General features: G+C 42.9%; 1 long non-coding RNA gene across 1 annotated transcript in view; it reads left to right on the top strand.

Moving 5' to 3' along the window:
* Nucleotides 1-7,165, top strand: part of LOC134862427 (uncharacterized) — a 35,541-nt gene extending 28,376 nt beyond the window's left edge. Inside the window, exons 3-4 of the long non-coding RNA XR_010165509.1 lie at nt 6,875-6,930; nt 7,027-7,165. This is a non-coding gene — a long non-coding RNA (uncharacterized LOC134862427). The remainder of the gene's footprint in view (nt 1-6,874; nt 6,931-7,026) is intronic.
* Nucleotides 7,166-26,822: the final 19,657 nt, after the last annotated feature.

The raw sequence follows: 26,822 nt of genomic DNA, 5'->3' as shown, positions 1-26,822 counted from the left end.
CCTGCTGAGGCGAACCTCCCCCCTGCATCCCTGAGAGGGTGATGCAGCGAGGTGACACCGTTAGGGAGGAGAGCTCTGGGTATGCCTGTGTGTTTGTTTATCCGCATTAAAAATAATGTGTGTGTCTGTTGCAGCAAGTGTGTGTGTTCCCCCCCCTCTTCCTTTTTTGTTCTGGTGACTTCACATCCAGTTCAAGTGCTCTTTCCGGTGTGTGTTTATGAGAGAGTGTGTTTGCAGTGTGCTGTCACACTCATGTGCATCTCAAAGTGTGTTTGTCTGTGTTTGCAGTGTAATGTACTTCCAAACCGTACCTCCCCCCATCTCCCTGTGCCCCGCCCTACCTCAGCCCCATGGAGATGCGTCGGGGTCAGGGAATATGGGGAGAGGAACACAGGGAGGCCGCACTCCACAACTTGAAAGGAATTCTAATGAACCAGCACAGTCGCTCTGCCTATTCCCACGACAACAGGCCCCAAACAAATAGCTGCATTTGAAGTCCCCTCGCTTTATGACTTTGAAAATGCTGCATGTGTGTGTGGTTGTTTTTGTTTTTGGGGGACAGTGTGTGGGTGTGTGCGCAAGTGTCTACCTCTAGATTTTTTCCCCTAAGAAATTGGCCTGGGAACTGATTTACTTTAATGCCTGCACAAGAGGATGTAATTATCGCCTGCTATGACCAGAGATAGACTTTTTTATGTGTAATTACCAGACTCATATCGCTGTGCTTCTTCCCCCAGTAAACACTTCACATGTTCCGTCAGGAGATGAAAACTCTGCTGCTCGTCTACGAGAGAATAATGAGAGGATCGTTTCTATTTTATATGTAACATCAGTTAACTTATTTAATCCAAGAGGCAGGTAATCATTAGAACATTTGCTTTAACAAGGCGGGTAGTATGTCTATAAAAACCTCATGGCTTATCTTTTGGATCCTATCCATTACAGATGTTTGAGTTGAAGATGATTATGATCATGTGTGTATTTTGAAAGATCACAATAGAACATGTTGCCATGTCTTCCTGTAGGATTTACACCCTTTTGATGATATAAACAGACCTTTTAAGGGATATAAACATGAATAACTTTTACTTTGTGGCAGTTTCAAATCCTGTGTTTTGAATTTCGGTGGCGTGGTGAACATTTTGTTAACACTAGATTTCGGATTAGGCTTTCAAATCATCTCGCTCTCAGCTATAAACCCATCCTGCATGAGGAAGAATTTAAATAATTCTCAATCATTTAGTAGAAGTGGGGAATTTTTCTTTGTTTGCTATTACCATAGCATTACCTTAATGAAAAGAGAAGCCGTTTTTTCAATCTTACTTTTAGACTAAGAAAACACTGTTATGTCCCATGACGAACCCCAGTTTTCACACACTGTGCACCTGCTATAATGCGGGATAAACACCCTTCCTTTAATTCACACAGACCTCTTTAAAAAAAAGAAAATGAAGAAACACATAAGTGGGGTGTTGGCCAGTTATGTCTCTGCATAAATATTAATATCAGTACCCCCTCGGTGCCCCACCTTTTCCCACCCTCTTCCAACCCCCTCTGTGCATGTGTGTGTTTCTTTGACAACCTCAGGATGCGTGTACAGCGGCTCCTATGAAGCGAGATGTCTTTTTATTTCTCAGTCCAGTGCCTCCGCATCGACTGAGCATGGCGTGGAGCGTGTGGTCGGCTGCCTGCTTCAGCCGGCAGTGCGTCTGTCTGCACCGCGTCTTGTTCCGCCTGCTCTGCGCAGACGGCGCGGGTGAGAGACGGCGCGGGTGAGGATGTCACTCCACAAAAGCAGCATGAGTTGAGCTGTGTAAACAGTAAATAATAAACAAGTGCTCTAATACATTATTGAGAGAATCACTTTAGGCAACTGGGACAGCATGAAACGCATAACCCCCCTCCTCCAAACCCCCCTCTCTTCCTCCCTCCCTCCCTCCCTCCCGCCTGCCTTCTTTTTTCAAACTTGCGCTCTTTATGTTTTGATTTGGTGATTCTGCAGACAGCTTGTATGCATTGTCATTGTTAAAGCGGCTTCTTATGTATGGAAATGACTTTGATATTCCTTAAGCTCCTTCTGACGGGTATTCTCTGTGTTTTGAGATGCTGATTCCAAATATTGCTTCTGAGATAAACTTCAATGCTGCAACTAACGGTTAAGCTCTAAACTTTGTGCATTATTATTGCACAATTAATTGTTTAGTTTAATTAATGGCAGAAAATTCTGTTAAAATCTCAATGTAAAATTTGAAGACTTCTGTTTCCTACAGTCAAACTCAAGAATATTCAATACACAGCACCAAATGTTGATATTTGATAAGTCCGAACCAGCATATGATTTTTAGTTTTGCTCAATGAAGCACATAACGACATACATTTCATTCTAAAATTGGTGTCTGCTAATTTTCAGGCATGTCAGCAGTATTGGCTTTGTCGCCCATGTAAAAAACATTTCTATAACTGGAAAAAGTCCAACTTATCACGTCCTTCATCTTCCCTAACAGCTGTAAAATGCATAAATGGTACCTCATCTTAATTGTGAACTAGCAGCAAACTGATGCACATGTGATTTCCCCGCTTTAACCACTAGCATATTTGCTCATATTGTGTGAACATAAAACAGCTCCTGAATCCACCTGCTTTGGAGCGTGTAGTAAATGGAATATCCTCCTCCAGTGGCTTATTGAGCAGAATAATTACATTGCACATATTGAATTCCACTAATGCTCCAAAGGTAGGTCTTATTTAATACCACAACTCCCCGAGGGTGCAGAGCATGATTTGAAGCACACATCTCTCCACTGTACCTAAAGCTCCACATAGATTTGTACATTAAAAAAAATATGTCCAGATTCCCAAAGTAAACTTGGCTGAATTGGTCTTAAAGGTACCTGGGAATTGAGACGTTATTCCTGCCATTATCTCTGTGGTGCTTCAAAGCAATGTGCAATTATTTTGCCTTCTCATGTCATTTGTTTATATGGTGACTCTCCTTCTGTTAATTTCCCATACATAAACAATTCAGGTTTTTGAGGAAAATGATTAAGATGTGTGTAAAGCTCTAAGAAATCGAGCTGATGATGTGAATTTATGTAAACGTTTGCCACAGTTAATGATTATGTGTAATGTAAGTCTTAGGGTTATGGCTTCTACAAATCCTTGAATGAAATTAGAAGAGATTAGGGGTGGGGATGTCTAATTTTCATGAAGAAACAATCACCATGTTTAGCTCTAGGGCTTGTAAACCCTATCCATGTGTTGGGGGGAGGGGGGTGTGGGGGACAATACTCACAACAGCCTGAAGATGGCAGCCAAAACCCAGTTAGCTGCCATGTGGATTTACAGGCCCTTATTCCTAATATTACTTCATAGGTCAAATGTATCTTCTGTGTAAAATCATTTTTTACCGGCATGGGTTCATTTCACTTGAAATACACCAGTCAAAGTAGCAATAAGACAAATTTAAGCTTTGTTACCTTTTAAGTGAGATACATTTTCGATGTTCTGCAATAAAAGGAAGGTTAAGCTTGATGGATGACTCTCAGAAAACACGGTATAGTAGTTGCTACTCTGAAAACAGGAGGGGAAAAAAAATCGTATGATTGCGCAGGAAATAAATTGAGAGTGTCTACTGTTTCATCAACACTTTGGGAACTGAAAATATAAAGCGTGTAAGAGAGGAGTGACGTAAAACATGAGAATTCAAGGTCTTTGTCCATTAAATAAAAAGGCAAAAGATACATGCAAATGTTCAGTTAAATAGAGTGTTTTCAATTAAAAATAAAACGTGAATGGAAATGATGCAGGTAATTCGCTCCCAAATGGATTTCTCCCACTGTTTGCAGTTTGACTTTTTTTTTTAAGTTGAGTGTTGGCAAAGAACACATCAGCAAACCATTTAAAAAATGTTTCCTTGGTTGTGTATGAAGCAGCATCAGCATCCTCCTCTCACCGGCTGCTCATCCCTCCATTCTCAGCTGAGACAATGGAGGGGAGGAGAGGAAACAATGGGAGGTTTTGGGGGGACGAGTGAGGAGAGGGGATGGACGTAAGGGGGGGGTTAGGGGAGGAAAAAGGTCTGTATAGGACACATGCACACACACACACACACACACACACACACACACACACACACACACACACACACACACACACACACACACACACACACACAACTCACAGACAGGAGGCTGGTGAGGAGGGAAAGGTCATATAGGTCAGTGATCAGCCTCTCTATATCTGTGTGTGTGTGTCTGTGTCTCGCAGCATCGTATGGATCTTTACATGCACACACACAAACACATGAAGTCCACACCACGGGCAGTCTGGGTCATGCCTGTCCCTTCACAGTCCACTGCACCATTATTGATGGCTTGAACTGATACCCCAACAATGAGTGTGTGCACGGTCATGTGTTGTGTGTGTGCCTGTATTCATGTATGTGTGTGCTCACACTTTGTGTGTGTGTGAAGGTGAGCGGGGATTGGTCGGGCCTCTTAAAGATGTCAGGGAGATCCAGAGGCCAGGCTCGTCACTTTATTTTGTTCTTTCCCTTTCCTCTCTCACACACACACACACACACACACACACACACACACACACACACACACACAGAGCCTCTGTTGACACACCAACTGCTGGTATTTTGCACACATGCACACGCAGGCACAATAGGAGCCGGGTGGGAAGCCGAGGAATGGGGCCCCTGCGGGAGGGGCCTCCTCCTGGTCCAAATCAATATATGAGAAGCCATGCAAGTATAACAGAATCATTACTCTCACAGGGCTTAGGAGGGTACAATGCACAATATGGTTTGTGTGTGTGAGAAAGTGTGTGTGCTTTGACACCTGTTGTCTCCATCCTGCTGGATTCATCTTTGAAGATCTTTGATATCATTAAGACAAGAGGACTGATACATTCATGCCTGGTTCTGTGGCATCTCCAGTTGCGCAGAGCTGGAGACAACAATGCACATATCTGAGCGCCGGGCGGCAAACGTGTGCTGACGGTTCAGCGGCAGGAACAACACGCTATCGCTGCCACAACCTGTGTCTAACAAGACTTTGTATTTTTCTCACTAATCATGATTACTGCCACAATCTTCCCCTCCAGCCCACCTCTTTCTACATCCCTAACACATCAATGACAACCTCCTTTCATCTGCCAGCGTGCAGCCCCACATCCACGCTGTATTTACAAGGCCCGAAATGAACAGAGCAATTATTATCAGTCATGTTAATTCTGCAGATAATGATCAAAAGCCGAGTCCTGCGCTTCTTTTCTCTTTTCCTCTCTGCTTGCTCTGGGGAGCTAACAGTGGTGACAAACCTCCCCTTTTATTATTTCATGGCCTGTTTAAAGATTTAGTGAGGCCCAGAAACCACTACTTTTAATGACCAATTAACAGGAGCAAAGCTCTTGTCGGAGCGCCGCGGCCTCGTTCAGGATTTGCTAGAGTAAACAGTGGTGCGGCACCGGTTGTGGTGGTACTGGTGGTAGAGGGGGCGTATGTCTCGTTACCGGCTCACCGTTTGAAACTGGCACACATACAAACAGCCATGCATGTACACAAACCACACACACACACACACACTCTCTGCTCCTCTGCTTATTAAAACCTGGAGGAGCAGCAGTGCTTACCAAAACCTTGAGAGAGAGAGAGAAAGAGAGAGAGAGAGTCAGTCAGCAAGAGTCAGAGTGAAGAGTCCCGCTCCCACTGGGTATATGTTTTTTTTTTTTTCCCGGAGAGGGAAGGGTTGAAATCTAAAATGATAAAGCTTGCTGCAAAGTCAGCCAGACTAAATTTGATACGAGAGTCGGCGAAATGGTGTTGAAGAGGGAGTAAATGAGTAGAGTCTGCATCATTAGCATTGCTCAATATTGTAGCTGGGGGGTAGGACAGCACCACTCAAGGCCACAGGCTTTCTGAGCGGCTAATTTGGACCCGACTTGTTTATGGGTAAAGCAAGCAAGCCCCTCAAGATGACTGTCAAGCTGAGGCTCGCTCCCCAAACTAAACAAACACAAATGAATACACACTCCTTGATGAAATCCACAGCATGCATGAGTGATCAAGCATACACCAAAACACATCCATAGATGCTTCATACTGTAACTTCTCACGGTTAAGGTTTGAAGAAGAAATGCTTCTATGTAAATAATCTATGAACAGTTCATTTAGCTTAGGAATGACTTTTTTTACAAAACAAATACATTTAATGCAATTTATTGAATGTTCTAAAACAGAGGTTAAAGCCAAAGCGATCAGTTGTTCAATTAGTCGGTTCAGTTTAATTTTGATAAACAGTTTATGGGTTATCTCACGTTTCAAGCAACACACTATCAAACTCACTTCTCAAATTTGAATATTTACAGATTATTTCTTTAGACTACTGTTACAGTAAACTAAATGTTCAACAGTTGGTTGCACAAAACAAGCAATTTGGCATTTCTTTTTACTATTTTTGACCAAAAAAGGCCACTTAATTGTGAGACTAATGCAGAAAATAACTGGTACCTAAATCCTTACGTTGTCAAAAAAAGTTTCAATGTTATCTTGTACTTTTTAATTTAAGTGTTGACAAAGTTGACCTGGATCATCTTTTATCGGATTTCACAATCAATTTTTTTTAAAATTTAAAGCTATTCCTTTTTCTTTATTATTTGTCCTTTTCTTAAACACTACACTACACACAGCATTACAGTGTTAGACAGAAGCCTCCTCAATTTGCATCTCTCTGCTCTTCTGTTTACTTTGTTTTAAAGTGATTGACCTAATAATGCTTTGCGCCTTAGTCCCTTTATCCCCTCACCTTTTCATAATTACAAACCAATGTTGTGTTGTGTGCGTATGCTAACCTGTATTTGCATTCAGTCCACAGTCTCTCCACATCAGCACATTGAGGAGTACAGAACACACACGGAGACGAGGTATTGTCTAGCGGAAGACTTATTGGGAAGGATCAGACAACCTGGTTAATAAGACAGTGTGTTGATTGTATTTGTTTTCCATTTGTCTGTCGTTAGGATTGAAGACGCTCAGCGGTAATTAAGCCACTAAGTGAATCTGAAACGGGCGAGTCATGGGGCGAGTGCCACAGCAGCATTATGAGACGAGAACAACAGACACAGGATGACAAGAGCTTGTTGGAACAATGCAGGGAATGGAAATCCCCCCCCCCCATCAGGAATATCCTATTGTAACAGAAAGACAAAACTAGAAAAGACAAAAACACGGGAAGAAAATGATTCCACAATGTAGGACGGATGCCAAAGTGTTTAGCATGAAAGAATGACATTTGTTGGTGCGTACTGGATGTGAACTCTGAGTATATACCTAGATAGGCCTGGAAGGTTTGTATGGGAAAGACAGATGAGGTAGAGAATAAGTCACTATAACGTGACACTTCATGTCATTGAAAGTCGTAATTAAGCTTTGAATTGTGTCTTTATTGATCAGAAATATAGCTTTTAAATACAGAATTCTTATAAACGCACAACAATATACTGTAGACCCAATTAAGATTATTGATTGTTATGTTAACTACTATAGATTAATATGTCCAGAAAATACCAAATAACTGTAAGAAACCTTTTAATTTCTGCTAGTTTTCTGTCCAAAACCCACATGTAACATTTTCAGTTAAGAAATCCTTACATTTTTGTGGCTCATCCCAACAAATTACATCAAACCTACCACAACAATCCCATAATACCATCAAAACAACAAAAAAGAATATCATCTCAGACCCAGTCTCCTCCTCTCCCTCCCTCCCCTCACCTCTCTGGAGGTCCAAGAGAAGGACGGTCGTCCCTCTCTCGGTCTCCCTTGGATTCCCCTCTTTGGTCTCCAATCTTTCCCCCTGCTCTCCCTCTTACCCAATGAACCCCAGCAACAAATCAATGGCGCGGGATAAACACAAATCCCCGCAGAGGTGACTTATAGAAAACAATTTGAACCTGCGCACCTCGGCTAGCCCAGCCTTTCTACTGTACGGGTCTAACCTCAAACCTCCTCTGTCTGGCAGTCAATTGAAATTAGATTCCCAGGTAGATGCTGGGGGGGGTTGAGGGATTGTGGTGAACTGTCAGGAGCGCTGTTTCTATGCAGGAAGAATACATGCTTGTGTAAACACAGCAGAGGAATGTAACAAACCTTTAAAAAAGCTGCTTTCCTTTAAAAGGAAACAGAGGGGCACTGACTGAGATATTTATTATATTATATTGCAATTGATGTTTTGATAAATGACTGGATAATTAATGAACATATGTACATAAAGCCTTTTTGTATGTCGAGGGAGTTCAACGACAGTATTTATGTTAGACTGTTTAATTCATCCTCTGTTTGAAATGAGTCAAAGAACTCTGAAATATGTCAAATCCACCGTATAGTTTTACCTCAAACTCAAAGCAACCTCATGATACCTAACAACCTACAAAATCAAATATGACACGCGGGATCTAATGAGTTCAAGTCTGAAGAAGACACAGCGCTGAGGCCTCGGCCTCCTCGGGGGAGACCTGGGCCCAGGCCGTGCACTGGGGAACTGTGGGAGGCAGCGGGGGAGTAAGAGGAGCTTGGGTGGAGAGGCTGCGAATGGGAGGGAGGAGGAGGTTGGTAAGACCAGGGCCTTGTGCTGAGTGATCCCTCGGAGGGCTCCATCCCTTATTTGCAGATCCAGTAAGGTGGGGGTGCTTTTGCATTACCTCCTTCTTTATTCTGCTCAGCCCCCCCCCCCCCCCCCTCTCCACTCTCTCTCTCTCCCTCTCTCCGTCTCTGTCTCTCTCCCTCTCTGGTCATGCTAATTGCTCCCAAGGTCAGAGCGTCGGCTGCGCTCCCCTGAACGCTCCCCCCCCACCCTCACCCCTACCCTGGCTTTGAATGGCATGTTTTGATCAGGCCTAATTTGATTGGTCGACGCTGTCTGGGGTGGATAGGGACAGCGCTTTACAGCCCACTGCTTTTGATGTGTGTGTGTGGATGTGTGTGTGTGTGTGTGTGTGCGTGTCAGGGTGATGCATGTCAGGTTATGAAGTGTCTGTGGATGAGTGCATGAGAGTGTTACACGTCAGCAGGGAAGTGTTTTTTGAGGGGTGTCAGAGTGTGTAAAGGGGAGTGTGTGTAAAGGGTGGTTTATGTCACGGGCGAGCGTGATTTTGTGTACTTGAGTGTCAAGGAGAGTTTGATGTGTTTTGATACAGCATATGGCAAGTGTGACGGGAGACGTGGTCAGACATGGAGGGAAAGGCTGCCACTCAAATACGAGCCCAAATATTTCACAAAACTCAGAAATGTGCTGTCCGAAAACAGTACTTTAATATCAGCTTTATTGTTGTAAACTGATTAACTATGTTCTTTTGATATGACTTGCATGGTGAGTTGATGGTTCATCATTAGTAGATCATCTCTCCCAACTGTTTTTTGTTTTTAATTGTATGCTTTCATTCCATTTTTGTGTTTTATTTTCAGTTTGAATAAGTCATTTGGACTGGTTGTTGTCTGATCCCCTCCTCCCCAGATGAACTGGATTTGAACTTCAGAGACATCCTTTATGTTGCATTACCCGTCTATTCATTTGCATTTCCATTTCTCAATACCAGATCTTACAATGCCTTATTAGACATATTTTATGTATTTTCAAATCAATTATTGATGTTGTACGTGTCTCAGATGTTTGTGACTTGACTCATTTTCTAATTGGCTGATGTAGCCAGTGGCTCTACTGTAAGGTCGTTGTTGTTTCATGTTGTGAGTTAAACTCCTAATGGTCTAAAACCAAAAATGTTTCATTTTAAATGAAAAATGCTGACAGTGTGCAGAAATTATGAATATTTCTTCTATAAAATGGCCAAAAGGTCCGAACAATATTGCATTCTTACATTTGAGTAGCTGAAGCAGGCAAATGTTTGGTATTGTCGCTATGATAAATATGAGGGATTAATAGATTTGTTGAATTCTCTTTCTATTGACAATTGGATTAGTTATTCCAGGACTGAATAACTGAAACTAAAGACTATCTTGACAGGCAAAAACGCAGATCTGAATACTATTAAAAGTTTCCAAACATTTTGCGAGTACAGTAAATAGGTGTTTGTCTTTAACTCACTCCCCCTGCCAGAGCAGCTGCCGGCAGCGTGAGAGCAGGACTAAAGTATCCCCCTCTCTTTTCAGACACAGCCACATCCCCCTCTGTGGGTCTCCCTGTCTCAGCTACAGTCCTATCCCCAGCGAGTGCTAGTGCGCTAGGTACAGTAGGAAGTCCTCGGCAGGCGAGCGGGCCATGTGTGTCTGCTGTCTGACAGCAGCGCTGATTCGGCCCCTATGAGTGAGATTGATAGGGCCTGTGATCAGGGACGCCGCGCTCCCTCCATCGCCGGCGAGATGGATCACATCACACCGCCGTCTCCTCCGCTTCCAGGATAAATGAACTGAGGGGGAATCTATCACTACCCGAGAAGGAGAGGGAGAGAGAGATAGAGGGAGGGGCAGAATACCTTACAGAGATACTGATGAGGATACAGAAGGAGTAAGGGACGGAAAAAAGTAAGAAAGGTGAGCTGAAGGGAGGCAGGGAGGGAGTGGTGTAGAAAAAGGTGGAAAGAAAAAGCAGGTATGATGGAGACAGCTGTGCAGGCCTGCTGCTAGGTCAGCCCCCCCGCGCTGCCCGGGTCCCCCTCACAGGTTAGGTGTTAGGGTGTGGGCTTTTTTGTGTTGGGCTGTCAGCCAGCTATTTGTCACAGTGAGCGATCTGACGCTTGGCTGAATCAATCACGCAGAAGCGCTGTGGGTTATGTGTACTGTACACATGTGTCTGTGAGCGAGAAGCTGTGTTTGTGTGTGTACATACATGAATATAAGTTCACAGAGGAGCGGAGTCAAGAAAAGAAGCACGTTCCTCCGAACAGGAAGCCACGCTGAACACACACTTCATCTTCCTCACACTGGGGCTGTGTTTTGGGTGGGGAAGGTCTCATCTCTCCCAACTCTTTTTTTTTTTAATTGCACTTTCCAACGGTCACGATCGTTACCCGGCCCCAGGCTCCCTCTCCTCTCGCTCATTTGGCCTGGCATAAATTAGACTTTGTCATGGCTGATTGGGAATAGGCACCTTATTGTATTAGGCCATGGCTTATTAAGCAAATGCTCTTAAGACAAGCCTTGCTTAACTTGGTGACAGCTTCTCAATTAAGTCGTCTGAAATATGCCCAAGCTAATTGCCCCCAAACACCAGCCCAAGAATCAGATTAGAACTTGTTCCGTTTGACTTGTGTAGACGTGTTTTTCCTTTGAGTTCACAGGTGTCACGGAGCTCAAAGTGATTGTGTGTGCGCTTCATTACTTTTATAGTTATTTAGGCCCTCTCTTTCATATTATTTGTGTGTGTGTGTGTGTGTGAGCCTCTGCATTTCCGACAGCTAACTGCTAACTGACACGCCGGAAACAGCGCTCATCAGATCCCCCTCTTCTCCTCTCCTAGAGGAATGACAGATTCAAAAACCTTTCCCCCAATGATTATAATTGACTGATTGGTGAGTCCTTAACTTCCTCTGCCTCCTTCAATAATCCCAACATGGCTCTCAAGTGGCTCTAGGCTGTCTTTATGAGTGCCTGCTTGCGTACTTTATGATTGCCTGATGTGAAAATGGCAATGGTGGTACGAGGGGGTAATTTGTCGGAACTCAACAAAGAAATGTTGAAACAATTAATCACGGGGTGAACACCGAAGAATGCAGTAATTATGTTCATTAAGCGGCGAGCACCAGGGCAATTATCTGGCGTCAGCTCAGGTTGTCACAGTCACGTCAGGCCGAGATGTTGTAATAACTCACCGCTTTTAAGGGGTTATCCTCGCTCATCTAATACGGTCTGATGGGTAAAGAGCTGTTGGAAGCTCTGTAAGGTCACATGGCTGCTTCCCTGTTTAAAGTTCTGTCCTGTTTCCTGTTCCTCTTTAAGAAGCACCTGACTGGGAGCAGAATTTATTTCTGCTTTTCCTTCTCGAGGATACTGTGGTCTGAGCTTCTATAGTTTAGTCTAGTTTGCAGTTTTATTAGGCCTATCATATGCACAATAATGATAATCCTTGTATATATACTGTAAATTATTATGTACAAAAAGAAAAATCCAACAAGTAATAGCAAAAGGAGAATCTAACACAGTTAAAATACAGGGCTACATTTTAGATATATTTGACAGAGGTCAAATATATCTGTGGTACACAGTGATTTCCAATAAATAATGTGACATAAACATGAATACAGTGGATGTAATCCTTGCATAATGAGAAATAAAACCATATATATGCACACATGTGTGAACAGTTTGTAAAACAGTAACGTAGATAAGGCAAAGCCACTCAATAATGTTAAATATGGTCACATTAATGGGTTCAGAGCTAAAGAGTTCAAAAGTCTTATGACCTGGGGCTGTGGGATTTGAATGAATACGTTTCAATTGCATTTATAGATTAGCTTAGCCAAGAGTGAAATGTTATTTCTGATATATTTTGACTTTTTTACGAATTTCCGGCATAAAGACAGGTGGATACAAATTCTATCATAGGAAGGTAGGAGGTGTTGCACACAGAAAAGTTCATGAATGTAGTTGTAGGATAATTAAAAACAAGTTTGAAGTTAAAAAAACTGTAGTGTCTGGGCTCAACACACCTGGCCACTGTGTAAAGTGGTTGGACCTTTTGGATTTCTGAAAAGTGCAAAAAATGATTGGACACAATCCCCACATTTCCAATGCCTGAGAGATGAGGAGAAAGGATTTTTAGTTGCTGTACGATGATCTGTAAATCTCTCTACTTGAACCTATGACTCCTTCAGTATCATGCTGCACAATTTATTTATTCAGGCCAACTTTTCAGATGAACTTCTCTTGCAGACTGAACCACATGACTCTTCTTTACTGGCTTCTCAACACGTAGATAAGTTAGCACTGTACCTGGAGGGAAAAAAAACACCTGTCTACACCTGTTACCTATGCTTGTCTGATGCATATCTACTTCCTGTCTGACTTACAGTGAAAGAGACTTGCAAGCCCCAGTGAATCCTTCAACAAAAGCCTGAAACTTAAATCCTTACTCACAAATCCTAGCCTTGTAGATACAAAACCTGGAGATACCATTGGGCTAATTAAGCTGATTGGCTCTGTCTGTCCTGAAAGAGGGCCGGCCTGCCAATCAAAGGTGAGTGTTTCTGCTGTAACAAACTCTGGCGGCGGCTTTTCTTTCCCACTTGAAGCCGGGGGAGAATCAACCTGACAGTGGAGCGTGTGATTGGACAGAACAGTGCAGGCTGTAGCTGTCAATCAATCAGCGTAGAGTTGAGTATTTCTTACCCTTTTCACAACGCTGCGCACCTCTGAAGCTGCCAGGCGTGAAAATAATAGATACTTAGGTTAAAGACTCCCAGTATAATTGTACCAACCTGCAGAAGATGCCCAGTGAACACATAGTGTACACAGTTCCCTCCTGACACTCTCTCTCCTCTATCTCGGGTTTCAAAAACATCTCCAGGTATCTATGCTCTCGAGGAGGGCAAGGCAAGAGAAAGACAAATAGCGTGGGCTTTTTATCACCAAAGCCCTCCTGGAAACAGACAATAGCCACACAGGTCTTATTTTAGTCACTGCCTTTTGTGGCTGCCAGCTTTTTCAAGCTCCTTCTCTCCCTTTTCCCTCTTTATTTTCTTGTGTTTTTCCTTGGGCACAGTTCTCTTCCTCTCTTCCTCTTTCTTCCCTTCTCTTTCAATTGCAAGCCTATTTGGAGCATGTTTGTTTTCACGCTTTGTCCTCTCGTTCTCAATCTCTCCCTCCCTCTCATTTTCTCCTGCCTTCCCCTCCTCCCTCTTTTCCCTCAGAGTGTGTGTGTGTTTGTGTGTGTGCCGTACATCCATCGATGGATGCGAGGCGTGTATAACCTCAGGTAAGCTCAATGAAGCAGCCTGACTAGCCAGAGTGTCTGTGGGAGGCTCTGGCTCATCTCTGCCTGCATCCCTGTAGCCTTAATCTGTGACAGACCATTTCATAATCACAGCCAAGGGGGCTTCTCTCTCTCTCTGTCTCTCGCTCCACCTCCTCTTCTTCTTCTTTTCCTTCTGCGTCTTCTCCTTCTTCTTCCTGTGCTCCTCATCTCCCTCTTTTTTCTCTTCCAAAGTGCAATAATTCACAGGCATGCACCCTCCCACAGGCGGATTAGCAAACGGCGTGCTCGTCCTACATAATCGCAGCACAATGGAGCCCATACGTGCTGCCGCCACAGCCACGCCAAAGGGCACAATGCATCTGCACCGCCGCCACCCCCCCCCCCCCAAACACCAAATGACACCGGACAAAAAGGACCCCATCTAGCACCCTACACCTTCAGTACAAGCAGGCCAGTAAGGGCCCAGTCCTCCTTCAGTGGATCCAGTGAGGGTTGAATGGGAATCGGATGTGATGCACCTGCACGAGAAAAAAAACCCATTCAGAAACGCTCTCGTGTTGAAGTCACTTTTTTTTGTCCGTTGAAAGATGGGCAAAAAAAACCGTTCTTCTCTTATAGTCAATATTTACATTTTTTGGTGTAAGATGAGATAAAATGTACGTATTAATCCCCTTGGAGAAAAACAAGAGTTTATGCAGCAATAGGTTGAGAAGAAAACAAAACAGGACAGATTTACACAACGATATGAAAAAAAAAATACAAATTATAAATCATAAAAATGATATACAGGTAAGTAACAGTTTTAAAACAAACATACATAATTGTACATAATTTAGACAACGCAGATCAGTTTGTATCTATGTCTGTTCCTAAGACAAAGACTAGCGTCACTTTAGCTCCTTTTTTTTAAATCTAAAGTTCTTGAAATGATAAAAAGGGACAAGACTTCCTGTCTGTGATCTAAGTGTCACAGGGAAATTTAGTTCTTGCCTCTAAATGGTTCCATGAGCCCAGACGATTACAGTGCAACATTAACATATTGTAAAGAAGGAACAAGCATCTTATGATTCATTTTCATTGTCAGAATAATAGCTGAGCCGATTAGCAGCATTGTTGCCATTGGAGAGGCAAAACATCATTACGCTCTTCAATCTGTTTGAGTAATTAAACCATTTGGGAGAATCATCTCGCATGTTTGCTGATTCAGTCAGAAGAAAGGAAAAGAAATTGAGCGCTGCAGCTATATGTAATGTTACATTTATGTATTAGCTTTAAAGGGCTTAAGTGTGAAGCTGTGCACAACTGCTCTGTTAACAGAATGTCAAATAGGATCCATCGCTCCATTCCAATGCATTTCATATAATACTATAATGAAAGGCGAGGATTTATACCGCATTAGTATCAAGCTCCATCAGATTTAAAGCCATAAATCCATTCTATATCCTCCAAGTTTTTTCTCAAACATTTTCTGGGCGCTTAATTTAATTTGCTCTGAAAGTGCCAGGCGACCGCTGTTCTTTGGTGTCAGGTGAATGAAATAATTTGCACATACTTTGGCGCCTAAACTGTGGAAATCCGGGAGGCAATTGCATGCTTTGCTATATCACACAAACGTACCAAATCTCCTTTTTCCTGTTACTCTGTTGCAGTATTAGGCTCACTTTCAAAAGCCTGTTGAAATAGCTCCTATTTGATTTATCCAGCTTCACCTAAACCCCATCCGCTATGTTACTTCTATAAAACCTTTGCTCAATCTTTCCTTCTAAATTTCACTCTATTGACTTTTTTCAATACACTTTAATAGCAATAGATGACACACATTCAAGTCTCCGTCAGCGGGATCATATCAAACTGCTACAGGTGGCCTCGGGCCTGTATGTAAAACACACACACATTCAGCCTGGTATCGGTTCCTCTCCTCTTCTTATCCCTTTTCTATTTTGCCACCTCAGCACAAGCCCACACTGCGGTAATCCCTCACAAGTCAGGACAAAATGAGTGACACAGGGTGGGTCGCAGCTTGAACACACACGGCCGCGCATAAGATATCTCCGAGATTCTGCCCCTACCTGGGTTTACGGACAGATTCGGAATGTATTAGCGACTTGGCAAGCCTTATGGCCCCCCGCAAGCGAGAGCCTTTCGCGATGTGGGCCTGTCCACACATGCAGCTTTAAACACACAGGACTTCATTAAAAGCATCACTGCTAGATGATACCCACTATATGTAATCCACATGCATTTTCACCCCCTTTCCGCCTCGCAACTCCAAAGAGGCTTGTTAATCCTCGCCTGTGTTGAGGTTGATGCTGAAATCACAGGCAGGTGAGCACATACACGCTGTATGAAACATGCACACACACTCTGGTATGCTGTATCAAACCTGCATGCATGGTTTGGCCTTAGTTTTTGATATGGAAAATATGAATATAATATAACAGCACGTGTAAAGCGTGTGTCCTGTCATTTAACCATAAGAAGTTTTTGTTCTGCTTCTTTTCTCTGAAAAATACGTCCCGTGGGCATCTCTAAAGAAATGCTGGAGGTAGATGTTTGAATAAATACAGGTAAAGGGTAGGGGGTCACCGTGCCCTCATAGATGAAGGGCTTCACGGCCATATGACCTAACTAAAGTGCAAAAGATGGAAGTGAGACATGTAGTAAATACATAGAAGAAAAGGCGATAGAAATGAACAGTATATTCCAGTCATAGGAAGAGTTAATCCTGTAGGTTGTTCGGGCTAAACACTGGTAATGTTATGCTGTTGTTGTCTCACTTTTGGTTTTGCACTCTCTCTCCCTCTCTGTTCCTTCCTCCCACCCTCCCTCCCTCCATGTCAGTCTGCTGATTTATGGCTCTGTTTAAGCGAAGGCCACACGTCTCTCCCGACGCTGCTATTTGTTTCAACGACGCTTCATTTTTTCCACTCTTCCCCCTCTGAAGGCGACCGGGAACCAACAAAAATTAACCCTTGGCTCATATGCAAATAGCAAAGTGTGTTTTGTGTCTCTTCCTCGGGTTGCACCTGCTTCAGGGAACCTGACAGGGCTGCATGGTGACACCCCTGTTGTTCTGACAAAGCGCTGAGCAGGCCCAGCCACTGTTGCTGTTGTTGTTGGGAGCAAGTTGGAGATGTAGAAAAATGACATGCCAAAAGGATGCCATTAATAATGCTCACAGGCAAGGTTGGAAAAATGGCCGACGTCACGAGGCCCTTTTATCAGCCTAATTTCATAAGAGGATTTCATGTCTGAGCAGGGAAAAGTGGCTATTTTTCCTCTTCTTTTATATTGTAAACAGCCATTACTTGGAGAGGTATACAGGCCTCCTCTGGCAGTAAGTGGATATGAATTTCAAGACGAAACCATCCTTTCATATCAGCCTCTCTCACAATCCCTTTGACATAATTGTGACATCAGAGAGGCTTACTTTTTTTCATTGCACTTGGCTTCCAACTGCGCCGTGATTCATTGCATTTTCTTGATGAGATTTTTTTTTTTTTTTTTCCTATTGGTGATACTGAAAATTAGTTCTTATAGATTCTCCCTGCAAACTAAACCAATTGTTTGACTAAATCAAAGAGGCAGCTGGAGCCACAATTACATATTGTGAGTGTGATTGTGTTGCCATTGATTCTAAATGTCTGAAGCACATAGAGGGATGAGTCTGTCTTGGCTCTGCTTTTCTGCTAATGTGCAGTATTGTACTATATTTGCACTTCTTCTTCCCCTTTCACTGTCTGTGCCTTTGTGGCAGGCTGGCATGGAGGAGGCTGTTGTTTACCCTGGTAAGCTGCCCATTGTCTCGGCGGGAATTCCCTTTGGGAGAGAGCACCACGGGAACAAGGCTCGGCACGGCGCGAAAAAGCTAACTGCAAAGCTGCTTGAACAGCGTTGACGGGGCTTCGTGCGTCCACTGGGATCTGATGCCAGTAGTAAGATGGTCATCCCCTGGGACCGGAAAATATGGCGAGCTAGAGACAACAAAAGGGGAAAAGGGGGGACAGACAAGGGATGAAAGTAGAAGACAAACACACAGGAATGAGAACTCAAGGTAAAGAAAAAATCCCTCAGAAGTAGTGCTAGAAATGTGAAAAACAAAAACCCAGAACACATTGGAGAGAGGAAAAAGAGAATAAAGAAACGGGATGTAACCGAAGAAGTAAACTAAAGTCAGGATCTAGCGAATCTGAAATACATCCGAATTGGAATTGAAATCAAACCTGTACCTACAGTACAGAAATGCTGCTAGCTGTTTGTCATGGCCTACAGCTGTCTATCTGATCTAGTTTTACAAAATCCACTTGAGGTCCATCGTAGGGTTGAAGAAAAAACATGTATTCCACGTGTCACAAGCAGGTGAATCCACAGAGTTTCTGTTGCTCTACAGTTTAAAAAAAAAGCTAAAAGTGACAGAGCGGTAAGAAAACAGTGTGACTCTAGAGCTAGTTAAGCTTCCGCTCATCTCCACCCCAAAAAACGTTCACCAGGGAGCACTCTGTTAAAGCAGCTTTACACCATTAGAACAAATAATAGTCTAGTCTAGAAATTCATATCTTAATGCAAATGTTCTCATGTTAGACGCTAGATGCGTAACGTTGAATCTAATATGATTTAAACTTTCTAATGAATTGTAATTACTCTACTATTAATATACTAATAGACATACACATTTATATTATTTAAGCAAAGAATAAGAAAACTATAAGAGAAGCAAGCAAATCCTGTCTAATATATTCCACTCTCTCTGCCAAACCCATCCTTTCTAAACCAAAGCTTCCCTCAGTATGACCTTACCCTGCTGCACCTTCACACAGCAGTCAGTGCTCACCCCCGGCCCGCTGAGCCCGGGGCTGCAGAGGAAGGCGCGCCCCAGCTCAGGTGTGTTGGTAGTGGACGCGGGGCGCTGACAGTGTGGGTTAGTCTGCTGGCTCGATGTGACTTGACAGCAGCGAGGCTTGCGGGGCCCGGTAGGCAGGTTGGGTGCTGAGGGCCTTATAGTGAGCCCACAGCACCTAGGACTCAATGGGGGGGAAGAGTGCGCCGAACAGCACTGAGTCACATCTCAAGTCCAACAGGATGAATCAGGGTCACTCCCTATCACTCCGCTGTTTCATAAAGATAGGACAGCTTAGTAGACACAGTGTACGTTAAAATACATTTGATGTTTTTAAACCTATTCTAAATAATGTTTTTAAGTCAAATGTTCCGTACGTTTGTTAGTTTATGTGGCTCTAGTGTTTAACTGTGTGAGGATCCCAGGAAGATTAGTTCATGCTATCACTAATGGGGATCCTAATAAAGACTTATTAAAGTAGAAAACCTACAACAATGCCAATCATAAAATCTTATTACCATAAACCAGTTTAACCATTCCTTTTTTTGTTTTGCTCTTCTCTTCAGCCAAATGGGAATCACTCTTGGTTTTTGGAGGATGCAGACTAATGGCTCTGCTTAGTTTTGGAGCATTGCACTACTTTGGAAGAGGTTGAAATGCCATTGGTTAAGATAATGGAAGAGAGGGATGTAAAGTTCAGTGGAAGAGAGCCTAATGCCTTCTTAAGGTGAGCCTTTTCAGCACGCAACCGCATTTGTATACGTCTGCGTATTTACCCGCAAAGGGAGGGAGGTGACCTTTCCATGTGGAGATGGTGTCTGCATGGAAACGCTGCTCGCTGCATCCTAATGGCCACCCAGGGCCACCTCGCCTCCGCGGCCGTCCTGATATTTGCCTAAACGCGTGGGTGAAAGTTTTTTTAATTTTTTTTTTTTTTTATCCATTCCAGAAATATTTACACAGAATTTATGGTCAGCAGAAATGATGCTATAGGAGAAAAAAAGGTGGAGGTGAGGGTCAGAGGTTAAACATGGTATTACACATGCTTGGAGCTCCTGTTGAGCCAAGGTTAACCAGATGTTAATGAGTGGTATGGTAGATTAGTGGACATTTAACCTGTTCAGTTTGAAGTTTTATTATCAAATAACAAGAGTTTGAGCCAGATGGGAAATATTTTTAGTTTGAAAGTAGTTTGCAATGTAAAGATTCATGCCTCATAGAACAAAAAGAAGTTAACACACTGAGTAACACACTGAACAGAGTAAGACTAACATAGTATCATTAGCATTGCTGCTCTGAGTGAGGGTTAAGACAGAGGTCTCCCAGTCTCCTGCCTCCTGCTGCTCTGCGGGTCATTAGGAAAATGAATGATTGGAGCTGTGTGTGTGTGTGTGTGTGTGTGTGTGTGTGTGTGTGTGTGTGTGTGTGTGTGTGTGTGTGTGTGTGTGTGTGTGTGTGTGTGTGTGTGTGTGTGTGTGTGTGTGTGTGTGTGTGTGTGTGTGTGTGTGTGTGTGTGTGTGTGTGTGTGTGTGTGTGTGTGTGTGTGTGTGTGTGTGTGTGTGTGTGCGTGCGTGCCACTGGGCTGGCAGCCTGATTACTCCGCTCTGTTACCTGCCGGCCCACTGACTTACCTTCAGCATACTAACTCCCTCAAGTTCCCTCCTCCCTTCTTACACACACACACACACATATATGGAAGGAATCACAAATGCATTAATTTGTCTAGATTCATCTCTGCAAAACTTCTGAATGTATCACATCTTGACAGACGATTCTAGGCCAGTAAATCTATTCCTCAGGGTATCTGTGTACCTTAGAAAAAAAAAAAATCCTTTTAGCTTGCAAAACCCCTCACTACCACATGTTTTTCCCCCTCTGTTTTATGTGTGTATACCCAATTGTATACTCGAAGGCAAATGGCACACACACATTTTAAAAGCACATCAACGACTGGGGCTAAACCCCCGAAAGGTGGGAGAAATTACAGGATCAACGATTGATGTCAGGGGAACAAATCTGAGCAAGGGGCTGGAGATTTTTCACTTCTGCTAGGGCGTTTGTGTGTGCTGTCCCCATTAACAAGCAGAGGAGATAATGTTGGTGGGTGGACACAGAGTGTGTGAGTGTGTGTGTGTGTGTGTCATGCTGAGCCGACGTCACACTATACGTGCTGAGCCTAACAAAACGGGATGGAGGTTAGGCATTTGCTCCAAAAATTCAGTTTTTTCAACCCAGTAATATAAGGCGTTAAAATATTGTATTGGGAATTATACATTTATACTGTATGCATCTACATTTGATTTAAGAAAATCCAAAATAGTGAAAATGTATGAATAAATCTTAGTTTGTTTTAATTTATATTAAAAAAACCAGCATCAGCACGCCACCATTCAGAGGAACAAAACTGTTTTTTATCTTGTACAATTAATCAAATGAATAAATAAGGTAATTAAATGTATGTATAAAACGTATATATCCTTATTTCCGTCACAGTGGATTTAAAATACACCTCCTCTGTCTAAATTATCCTAATGTTCTTCTAAGGAGTAGAAAAGAATAGAGCTGTCTTCTATTTTTTTAATAAATTCCCACCATTGTGTGTTTTGCTACACAAACAAATTCACACGTTGCTGTCACACATTAATTATGCAGTTAGAGAAAAAAGCTGCAATGGTGGAGAGAAAGGAAGGTGAAAATGAGGAATCCAGGTTTCTTCTGCTCCCTTGTTGAATATTCATATAAAATCCATTTTTGATGCTTTCGGGCGTTGTTTGTTCCAGGGCGACGGAGTCACTTCCTATTTGTGAAGCTGTTAGGTACCAGGAAATGGCTGAATCCGATTTGGTGAGAGGAGAAAGGTGTCTGTGCTGCAAGGTAGACATATGTGAGGTGTTTGTGGCAGACTGTGCAAGATGTTCCAAGTGTGGCTTGATCACCAGCACCACTCATACCCAAATTGCACCCACATTTTAATTTGATTAAATGGGTTTGATATGTCTTTCAGTGCCAGCCCCAGAGCGATGTTGATTTGCTCTGACAGCCTATGCAGTGCGTGTCTGACGAGCACTTTTGTAGCTCTTTTGTAGTTACCCGTCATCATTTTTCTTTGCACAGTTTGTTTCACCTCTGCAAGATGTTTGAGAGCACTTAAACATAATTATCTCCAAATGATGCTCTAATGAGGGGAACAACTGTCCTTAAGTCTTTGCGTGAGAGCTAGTCCCGCTTGCTGTGACGCTGCCTTTTTAGGCTTCATTTTTGTTGTCCTGTTTGACAGTGTTAGACTTTCTATAGATGTTGCCTCAATCTGACGCATGCCATAATAATTGGCTTGGCGCAGGAGATGCAAATTGGCCTGGATTTATTAAAATGCACCTTAAAGGGGTTAGAAATGTCTGTTGGCAAGTCAAATTACCATTTCGTCTCTCTTTGAGGCTTTTATTTTTTTTTTGTCAACCTCTCTTAAACTTCCTGCGCTCTTGGAAGAGGTCAGACGCAGCCCTTCATTTGTGGAGGAGGATTTTCGTCTCCTGTGGAAAATTGCAAGGCATTTAGAGCTATCGGAGAGGGTCAGGGACCTTTCCTTTAATTTCCCTTTATCTTTTCTACCATGCTGCACGACCCCAAGCACATCACGCTGCTGATGTCGGGCCTGTCTCTATGCAGGCTGTTTATTTGTGTAGCTGTTTTTTTTTTCCTACTCAATCAAACGGGATGGAATTTTCTCGCCAGAACTCGGCCCGTGCCTCAGAGATGTTTGGATCATTTTTTCATGCCTCTCTAAGCCGTATGTTGTTGTTGAATTCCAATCACAAATCTGAAGTTTTAATTTTAAATCTTGTGAATTATTAAAAAAAGTGATAAGATTAATGTTGGGTTAGCTGTAGAGCATCTGCTGGACAAGCCTTCCTGCAGGTAGAGCTTTTGAATCTTCACAAGAATATTAATGACTTAAGTCGATTGTTTCCTCGTGGCTGTTTAGTCTTTGGTGTCTTAAAAAAAAAAAAACCTGGTTGCTACGAGAACACACATTGTGTCACTGGTCAGCCATGAGTGACAGTTGTTTCTCATCAGTGACATAATGCTACAATAATGAGCACTGAAGGAGGAGAAGGCTCTCCACATAAGCTTTCCAAGAGGATGCTAGCACAAACATTTCCCCTATAATCCGTGAGCGAGACTCGCGAGCAGGGGACTAGAACTAATGAAGACAACTATTCAATTACGAGCTCAATTAATGCAAGTGCCTGGGAGCGCAGATCACAGATGAGCCGAGCAGCTAGCCTTAGATGCCGTGGACCACAACCGTAGGCGAACAACACAGCGCGATGCTGAATTTCTCCCTCGATCCCTTTGCTTAGCACTCAAGACCGTCTCCACTTTAAAATGGCTCATAAGAGGGACCTGAGATTGTGCCTCAAATCTTTGCCTTCGCCCACAGTGTAGGGTCATAAGGACCTGAATTGACTTTGTGGAGATACGGACTCACAATCCCTCCTTAAGTATTACTGTGTTATTGCCCTTTCTCTCCCAAGGTTTTCCTCTAGCTGCGCAATATTTGACCAAGCACAACAAAAAGTCCAATTTAGCCTGATTTCCCTTATTCCAGCTTTGATTCTTGCTTTGGCTCATATTGATTTGATACAACTTGTTATGTTCTGTTTCTTCTCTGTCTTGTTTTTGGATAAATCCATGTTGTTTACAGTGTGCGATGACCCGCGGGGCGCCGAGATTATTCTTAACCCTCCTGCTTGCTGCGGTTTCGTGCTGTATCGATAGGTAGCCATGTTTGCTTATAATTAAGTCCCAACTACAGCACAGATGGGACTCAGTTCAGACCTCTTGGCCCAATTAAAATAAGGTTTTCCTACTTCAGTACTACCTGCTTTGTTACAGATACTATATAAGTGCATTAGTTTGATAAAGAGGTTTACGGCGGTGAGGCGTTTACACCGGGTGATACATTGCTTCCTCAAGATGCAAAGCAACACTGAATTACCACAGAATAATCACCCTAACATGGAGCAGCCGTTCCACCCTGATTAAAGATTAAAGATAAAAAAAGAGGCTTTGCTGTAAAAAAAAAACTCTCTAATTATTTCCTTAGAAATAAAATAAAAGGGTATTGGCCACTTGGGAGTTGGGTCTAAGTATTTCATTTATCTATTAAAGGCCTCTAAGGGATGTTTCCTTCCTTTTATTTAATGTCTCTTCTCTTTTTTACACCTTTTGCACTCTTATTCTTCTTCTTCACATTATATTACATCTCCTTCTCTAGTTCATCTTCGCAGTACATATTGAGGACAATAATTGAAGTCCATGCAGTCATTAGGAGATATTGATGGTAATTAGTAAAGGTGACTGAGTAATTCAAACTAGTCCTCTGTGACTCATTATCTGAAGCTATGCTCTATAGACCTGTGCTTAAACCTCTTGCAGGATAAGGGACTACCCCTCTCCTTGATCACAGATTTAATACTAACATTAGTGTTTTTCTTAAATACATTAATGAATATATTTCCTGACATTAATTAGCTGATATTTAAATTAGCTCATCTGACCAAATTACCTGTCATGGCAAAACATGACTGCAGGCTTATTCTCTCCAACAGCTACCCTATAAAGATGTATCTCGCTAAAACTAATACCTCATGAAGTATAAGTATGTACAGATTCAGTATTCATTTATTCATCTTTTATCTCATTCTTTAAATAATCATAGTCAATATGTTTCTTTGGAGCCATTCATTATTGGAAACTAAAGGACCAGTGGTTGAGAATACATTCAGTGGTGTCGGACTTTGTAAAAAGGAACAAATTAGAGCTCAAATGTTGGCTGTAAAACTCACAGTTTAGTGTTTTAATTGTTCAGTTTTTGCGTCCTATCATGAATTTACTTCATATTTTTAACCATGACAAAGGATTGTCATCGACTACATTAAGTAACACCATGTCGGCTTTCCTGGGGAAGGTTTCTTCTTTTGCCCTTTGTTCATGTCATATTCCCTTGTATGATGTTTTATTGAGTCGTTGGTGTTAAAGCCCCCCGACACTGATTGCGTCCCTTTAACACTCACATGTTGCTCTCTCGACTGTCTTTCTGCCCCCCCCCCACCCTCCCTTTCTTTAGAATAATACAGCTGACATAATGGTGGCTGCTTTGGCTACTGTCACTAACATGTGACATGTTGCTATTTCTCATTGTTTGCCAATGTGTCACTAAGTGTGCCTATGCCATAATTAAGCTAAGGTGATTTTCAAGTGGATATTTCACAAAAGTTTGTCTCTTATTACTTTGTTGTTTTGGAAGACCAACACAGTTTGTTGCTAAATTTGGACTGATACATATCTTGACTGTTGAATCATCACTGGCCTAACTATGACCATGAGTGGTGCCGCACTGCTTGGGGCATGTGTGTGTGAGTGTGTGTGTTTTTAGGAGCACCCAAAACAAGGTTTCCCCAGTGAGGTGACAGAGGCAGCTAAGCCAGTAAACAACAGTGACAGTAATCATATGTGTTTGTGGTGCTATGCTTCATCACCTGTCCGCCACCAAGGCTTGTTAAAGGACAAATGACTCTTAATAAAGCATATTCTTTCTCCTCATCTCTCCCTCCTCTCCGTCCCTCCTGTCAGTGTCCCCCTTGCTCCTCGCAGCCCTGCCCCCCCCCCCCACATGAGGAGGCCAGGTTGCCAGGCCGTGGGGCGGTGGGATTGGCCGGCCCCACGCTGAGATTGATTACCCCTCTAATCTTAGGACTGCCAGTGTGTCTCCAGGGCGAAAACTCCTGCATGAATCCCCCCCTCCCTCTGCGCCAACTCCCACCCTACCTCTCTCTCTCTACTTCCTCTCTCCCTCTTCCTCCATCCCCTTCATCCCTCTGTCCCTGTGCTGCCAGAGGCACTGAGGGACGATACTAAGTCACAGCTCCAGACAGGGCCACTCGCTCGCAGTGCCTGCCTTGTTCGCCATATGTCACGGCAAATGGGGCTCCCGTGGACTCTGCCTTGGACTCGCTGGGGAAAAAAATTGACAAGGGGAGCTGGATAGGGGATGAGGGTTGGAGGCTGCAGGAGTTGGACGATAGAGCGGAGCAGACAAATCCAGACTAGATTTGATTCGAAGATCTTTAAAAATTACATTGCTCTTGTGGGAGTTGATGTCAGGAAAATGAAAAAAATATATAGTAAGAGAGGTTGATTTAATCTGCTCTTGGTGTTAATATGTTTGTCTGTTCACACATGATTTGTTGATGACATTTCACCCTTCCAGTGTGCATTATCAAGGACACCCGACAACTCGTAAGGGTGACAATTGTACTTGTTGACGGTACGACTTGTCATCCAGATGCTGGTGAGATAAACTCTCGTGGTGGCAGTTAGGCTTTCTGTAGACATCCACAGTGTCGGGGTGATGATGTAACCTATCAAAATGTCACTTTGGCGTTCGACTTTTCTCTCAACGCCTGATTAATTTAGGGTGAGAGTGGGAACAGAGTGGAAACACACAGACAGAACAATTAGCACTGTTGAGCCTCCGCACTTAAGAGTAGCAGAACAAAGTAGAAATAAGGAGGAGATCAGAATCTGCAATTACATATTTAATTCCACCAATAAGGCCGGGCCGAATGACATCACAGCCTTTGAGTTTGAGACAATTTCAATTTAGTTTGAATCTCTTTTTGTTCCCTCCTTGTGACTAAAATTGTTTGTTTTTGGTCCATCTCGCTCATGACGTCCTGAAATACTTTGTCAATGTTGACTTCTTAATTCAATCAGACCCTGCTTCCATAACACATGGAAGACCAGTCCTGTGATTCATGCCTGTAGTAAGACTGGAAGGTGGGGGTTGGGTTATAGTATGGTTAAGATGTTGAGAAGATGTTGTTGTGACGTGGTGTTTACGTGCGTCTGCATGTATTTACCCCCTAGGGTCAAATTGAGTATGCAGAACCATGCAGTTCTCTGTGTTTATAAAAATACGGTCAGAGAAAGGATCTACGGAAATAACTTCAAGTGTTCTGCTTTGAAATTGTGAGTTAAGATTCTATTCC

This window comes from Eleginops maclovinus, chromosome 3, assembly GCF_036324505.1.
Source record: "Eleginops maclovinus isolate JMC-PN-2008 ecotype Puerto Natales chromosome 3, JC_Emac_rtc_rv5, whole genome shotgun sequence".
Classification (NCBI taxonomy): Eukaryota; Metazoa; Chordata; class Actinopteri; order Perciformes; family Eleginopidae; genus Eleginops; species Eleginops maclovinus.
The sequence above is the reverse complement of the archived record's forward strand: the minus strand, read 5'-3'. Positions and strand labels throughout refer to the sequence as shown.